A 6,430-nucleotide genomic window follows, 5' to 3' on the forward strand; every position below is an offset into this window, starting at 1 on the left:
GTGTGAAATACATCAGTTTCATTCGAGCCAAAGCTTGTCATGACAAGACAAGTACTTGTCTACATTGACCTAATTTTACACTAGCACAACATTACTGTTTCCGTATTTCAGCTTCTAAACTATGACAAATCTGTCACTCTCCATAAACCACACCAGTTCCATTTCTGGCTGTTGTCAAATCCAACAACCATAGATTGTGTTGTGATTAGTGAACAGCTTTATCCCACAGATGGAGTACACTGATAAAGTCAGTGCTAGTCTGATCTGAAGCACATCAGCACCATAAGATGGCCACCCATAGTCCTCTTCACTTTGATCTCCATTTCGTGTAGGTCATTAGCTGCCAGCTTCTCCAACTCAAGCCTGACCCAAATAAAGATTCTGACATTTTCTTTTCCATTGCAGTCAGCCACTGGATGCTTTTTTTTTCTTTTTTTTTTATCAGAAGGGAGTGCATGTGCCCAGTTAATGCACAAGTGATTTGGATCGACCAAGGTTCTGTTTTACTGGAGCTGGTGGCATTGCTTGTCTTTTCTAACTTGTGAACATTGTGCTTGACTTGCGTAATTGAATTGTGTCTCGGTTTAATGTTTGGCTCTTCACCCATTGACACTCCAAGCACTGTATCTCAACTTAAGTTGTTGTTCAACTCCTCCTTAATTCGATTCATAATTCTTTGAGTTGGGAGATCTGTCAGCTACTTAAAGGGGCAATCTGCAGCTCAAATGATAACAAACCCACCACCCCGCCACTGATTTGGTAAATAGCTGAAGGATGGGGCTAGAGAAATGTAGCCACTCTCAAATTTGTAAACAGAGCTACGGATGCAAGGACTGACCATCTATGATATCCAAATTAAAGTTTGAACCATGTTTTTAGGCTATACAGTGTGTGTTTACAATTATATTGTTTACAAATCAAAGGAATAAAACAATCTTACATTTTTTGGTTCTGATGGGGTAGGATGGTTGAACTAAGCTCATGAGGCGTGTATAAGTTATATTCTTCAAGAATCAATGGATTTATATCATGAATTTAAAAGTCCAAAAATGTATGTAGCAATCACAGTTTGCCCCTTTAATAAAAAAAAGAATATTCAGTTAAAAATGGAAACTTAAACGTGTCAAACTACATTGTACAGTACTAATGAAGAAAAAGTAATTATCACAAAAATTCCACAGAATTGAGTGATGTAGTTGGAAGGGGCGTACTATAACCTCTCAGTTTACAACTGAAGGCAGTGACAAAGAATACACCTTTACTTGTAAGCAGACGTCTTCAGTGCTCTCCTCCTCTTCCTCTCATCCTCCTCCTCTCGCTCTCTCTGCAAAGGCAGAACGCAAAAGGTCAGGGCGGTGAGCATTAATCAGGTTCCCCACACCACTCCCCTCCATCATCAAAGGCACTAATCACTCTGGTTTGGTTGTAGAGAGGTTTACGCCTAATTATTGTCATTAATAAATCAGCCAACCGGGGCCTGTCAGGATGAGAGGGAGCACGTCCGAGCATGCCATCCATCACAAGGGGCACAGAGAGTCATTATCAGGCCACTCTCAGCTACCTGCTACTGGGTTAGCATGGCTAAGGATGAACCACAGGACTAAGAGTGTCATGGTTGCTAAGTAGCCTAGCCTAGCTACTTGCTGTTGGGGTAGTATGGCTGAAGATGAACCACAGGCCTGAGGGTGTCATTGCTGCTAACTAGCTTAGCCTGACTGGGATAACCCCCAGACTGGGATAACCCCCACTGACCAGCACAGTGTAACATGGGGGACTTAATTCCTGGGACTGTACTAGCTTGGCCAGACTGGCTTCAGCTCGTCATTAGACTAGCAAAACCTAATAGGAATAGGCAGACTGACAATGGTAGCTAAGCCAGACCAGGCAAGCACTGGTGGGCTAGATAGCAAACCATGATTGGGCCTGCATAATAACAATTGATTTGAGGTGCTACATGAAAGGTAAAAAGGTTTTAACAACTACTTAGTCAATGCTGGGAGACGTGCTGAGGAGAGCTGCCGGCATACAGAGGACTGCTAATACATTCATGTACGCTTCATTCACTACAAATATGGAATGTGACAAATCAGATCCTGGTGGTCTAACCCGTGTTTGAATGGCAACTGTTGCCAGGAAGGTCTAGAAAAATGGGTGTGTGTTTCACAGTTGAGTGGTTGGGTGTGGAATACTGCAGTATCTTCATTTTCAGATACTCACACACACACGCACACACACACACACACACACACAGCGGGTCTAGCCCCCAGCGGACATCCCATTCTGGGACGCCTGCTTGCATTAAACACGCCAAAGGGAGAGAGGAAAGGAGAGAGTAGAAAGAGAGACATTACAGCTCTCAGCCATCACATCTCATCAAATTAAGGGACTCCAATCCATTTAAATGAGTTCTGTGAAACTGAAATCGACCATTAATGCAGTGTCATGTTAAATTAATACTGTCATCTAAATTGGTGGTATGAATCTTTCATGTTTGAAATGAGACCAAGAATGACTTATTCATCGCCTCGAATCTCCTCTGATGTCATCTCCATTAACTATAGGTCTCTGCATGGCATCTCGCCTACACAGATTGATACTAAGTGTTACGAAGCAGACAATTCAAGAAAGGGCGTGGATGTCTGGTGGTTGCACGCTGAAAGCCTAAATAGTAGATTATCTGAAACAAACCCCGAAAGGAAAATACAAATAAATGGGGCCTCCAACTCAAATTGAGACACAAGTTGAAAGTTCTGACCACTAGGAATTCGACAACTCTATCCTTCAATGATATTACCCATTAAATGTAGTGTTACGCAGATATAACTACTCTCTGTTTAACAACTTGTAGTTATTGTAGTTATTGTCTGCAAATTAAGCCTACAGAGAGGGGTACACCTCCTCACGCCCTTGAGCAACAGTTTACAGTATATGTACATTGGGTGGGGTCCTAATAATCACCCCAAACAACCACAAACAGGTTCTCCTAACAGGTACCCACAACAACCCCAAACAACCACAAACAGGTTCTCCTAACAGGTACCCACAACAACCCCAAACAACCACAAACAGGTTCTCCTAACAGGTACCCACAACAACCCCAAACAACCACAAACAGGTTCTCCTAACAGGTACCCACAACAACCCCAAACAACCACAAACAGGTAGACAATATAACCCAAAAGTAACCCCCCCAAAATAAAACGGGTATGCAAAAGTACCCCAAACAACAAGACCCTAACCCTAACCCTAACCTGGTCTGCAAACCTTAAAGTGCATGCATCTCAGATTGTATTTTTGCGTCTCAGTGGTGTGTGCACCTGCAGTGCTCTAACACCATGGACCGACCAGGGCTATAATCTGTCACTAGCTCTGGTCCAGGGCATAGCTACTAGCTAGCCAGTTCTGGTCCGCACTAATTTATCTACACCCTGGACCAGAGCTAGTGCCGACCACAGCTACTAGCTATGGGGTCGTTGGTGGTTGATTGGGGTTGTTTGTGGTACCTGTTTATGTCTGTTTTTGGCTGTTTGGGGTACCCATTTGGGGTTGTTTGGGGTACCTTTTTGTAGTTATTTGTGGTTGTTTGTGATAATTAGTAGGACCCGTACATTGAAAAATGTTTGTTAGCCTAAAACTAAGCATTATGTGACAAGTAATTTAATAACATTATGATACATGCACATGTACTATACAGTTAACCCTCCAGCGAGCCAAAAATGCAGGTGAATAATTCTCCACTAAAATGTCATAGCTTTCCTTAACAAATAAATATTACATTTTGGCGAGAGACTGTCAGCTAGCCAAAGATCCCTCTCAAAGTAGGTTTAAGAGGTAAGCTTTCCTATATCACTGAGGAAGAATAATGGTGTATGTGTGAACACTTAACCTGTCCAAGTGTCTTGAATATCATCTCTAATTGGCACAGACCGATTTTGTTTTAGATCTAACTGAATATATTATTATGGAAAGAGAACACAGACAAATTAACTGTACTCAGCTATCTGCATTGATTATTTTGAATTATTAGCCTCTCTTTTGGGGATTTGGTTTGCTTTTAGTGAGCTTTAACCCATTTACATGACTTATTGACTATAATTACATGGATTCTTTCACGTAATGGACACATCAATTACACTTTGAACGTCTTGACTAGACATTACTTAGGGAATCCTAAATCCCTGACCATTAGATTGAAAGCCTTAAATCTAGTTCATTTCCTTTCTTTAACCTTCATAACAAAACACTTCTACTTGTAAAAATATTTATAGATGGTCTAATAACTCAATTCTCATCAGCAAAGGATATTTGAAGCATATCGAGTAAGAATTACATTTGTAACGAATCTGCTGTTGATCAAACTGATTACATCCGCTACTCCACATTCATTTTCCACATTTATGGGCAGGCTGCCTTTGTTAAAAGGTAACCAGTAACCATTGTTATTAAAGGGGGTTGAGGATGTTACTATGTGGGGTTTATAAACAGTTTTGAGGAGTTTCTACATGAATTGTAAACATTTTCATGGGGATGGGGAGGCTAACTGTAAATATTGGCTACAGAGTAGTTAAATGTTAAAATAAATGTGAGCAACTCACATCACAGGACTATGACTAGAAGAGAAACCTTCACAAAACAGCTGGCTGATTTATGGGAAGTAATTTGACACTTTTAGCCATCCTGCATGACTGATTTGATTTATGTTACAAATCCCTTTAAAGGAAAAATTAAATAGCATTGATCTAGATAATCTAGACTAGATTGCCTAGACTCTGGCCAACTAGGCCAATTGTTTTGAACGCCAATTGGTATAGCAAGTGTATTGATTAAAGTTAAAGTGGCATGTGCTCGTAAACCTTCAATACTCTGCTACCAGTGGCCTACTCAAAATATTCCTGGAGGTTTTAGTTCAGCTACCGACTGGTGAACTCAAGAAAAATACATGGTTTTGTGTCGCCCTCTGGTGCCCACAATGTTATCATTCCACAGGGTGAGTAGATGGGTTGTTTTTGCTGCCTTACATCTTCCAAAGGCATATCCAAGGTAGTATCATAATTTGCCTACATGGGTCAATTGCAACCAGCATTGGCCAGTATACTATCACAAGGTAATCTCTAGCTAAAACATCAATTGCAACCATTATTGACCAATACATTTTCGCACTCTGTTGGTTATCATCAGTGTAAATGAATTTTTTTTTAGCAGACCAAGGGTTGATTTAGCAACGCATCCCTTTGAAAGCGGCCCATGTGACATCGATATGAGTCAAACAATTATTCTAGTGTCAAAATTGACTACAAAGTTAAATAGGATACTTTTGGACATAAAGTCCGTCTCGTTTAAAACTGAGTTTGGAACATCTGTGCGTCATACCGGGTAAATGAAGGTTGGGTTGTTTTTTGACGATGTACATTTGCCCACTAACATGGGGTGAACATCTGCAGTGATTGCTCTCTATCTAAAAGCATAGCCTGAGGTTGACCTGCCCAGCAGCTCTGACTATTTACATGACAACACGTTTTTTTTTTACTTGAGAAACACTGCACCAAACACCTTAGTTAGATGTAAAATTTCGCAACTAAAACATCCTCGGCCAAAACGTAAAAATTACAGATTTCTTGAGTCATCTTCATTCTGGGGATTTTAAGGAAGAGAAATAGGCTTCTGCGTCTACAGTGGTACAATGGATCGTGCTCACTAGGGCATACACTTGCAAAATGTTTGGAGAATTAAAACAAACGGTTGTTATTGGAAAAGTGCAGGCTGTACCTTCGCATTTCAGTTGATGTTCTTCCGTTTGGTAATGAACACAACCCTGGTGTCAGGTTGGATCTGGAGACTGGTTAGCACTTGACAATACCAACATGAAACATAATGCCCATTCTGATCTCCCCAACTCCGCTCGCAGTATGATTTCTGCACCTCTGGGCTGTGGAAGATCCCACTGGGCAAAAACTGGTTGAATCAATGTTGCTTCCACGTCATTTCAACAACAACAAAAATCAGTGCGAGGACATTGAATCAACGTGGAAAATGTATTGGATTTGCAAAAACTAATCAAGGTAAGGGAATTTCATTTATTTTCAACTTTTAACCTAAATCCAATGACATGGTGATTTTTTGTTGTTGATTGCACATTAGTTAAAACCTCAACCAAATGTCAATCATAACAAGACTGCCCAGCAGGATGAGTCTGACCACCTGTCTGCAACTGGACAACCCCACTGGTTACATTTCATTCCACCTGTCAAAACACACACACACACACACAAATCAACATTTGAAATCAACCAAGGGCATATCCTGTAGCTTGGATAGGAACATCAACCCCATTCAGTCACTCCTGGGTTCTATCATTAACCATCCCTCCACACTGTCCTTAGGCCCCTGTTGACTCCCCTTCATGAACTGTCAAATAAAAGGCCCAGGGAGA

The sequence above is a fragment of the Salmo salar genome, chromosome ssa27 (genome assembly GCF_905237065.1).
Source record: "Salmo salar chromosome ssa27, Ssal_v3.1, whole genome shotgun sequence".
Taxonomy (NCBI): domain Eukaryota; kingdom Metazoa; phylum Chordata; class Actinopteri; order Salmoniformes; family Salmonidae; genus Salmo; species Salmo salar.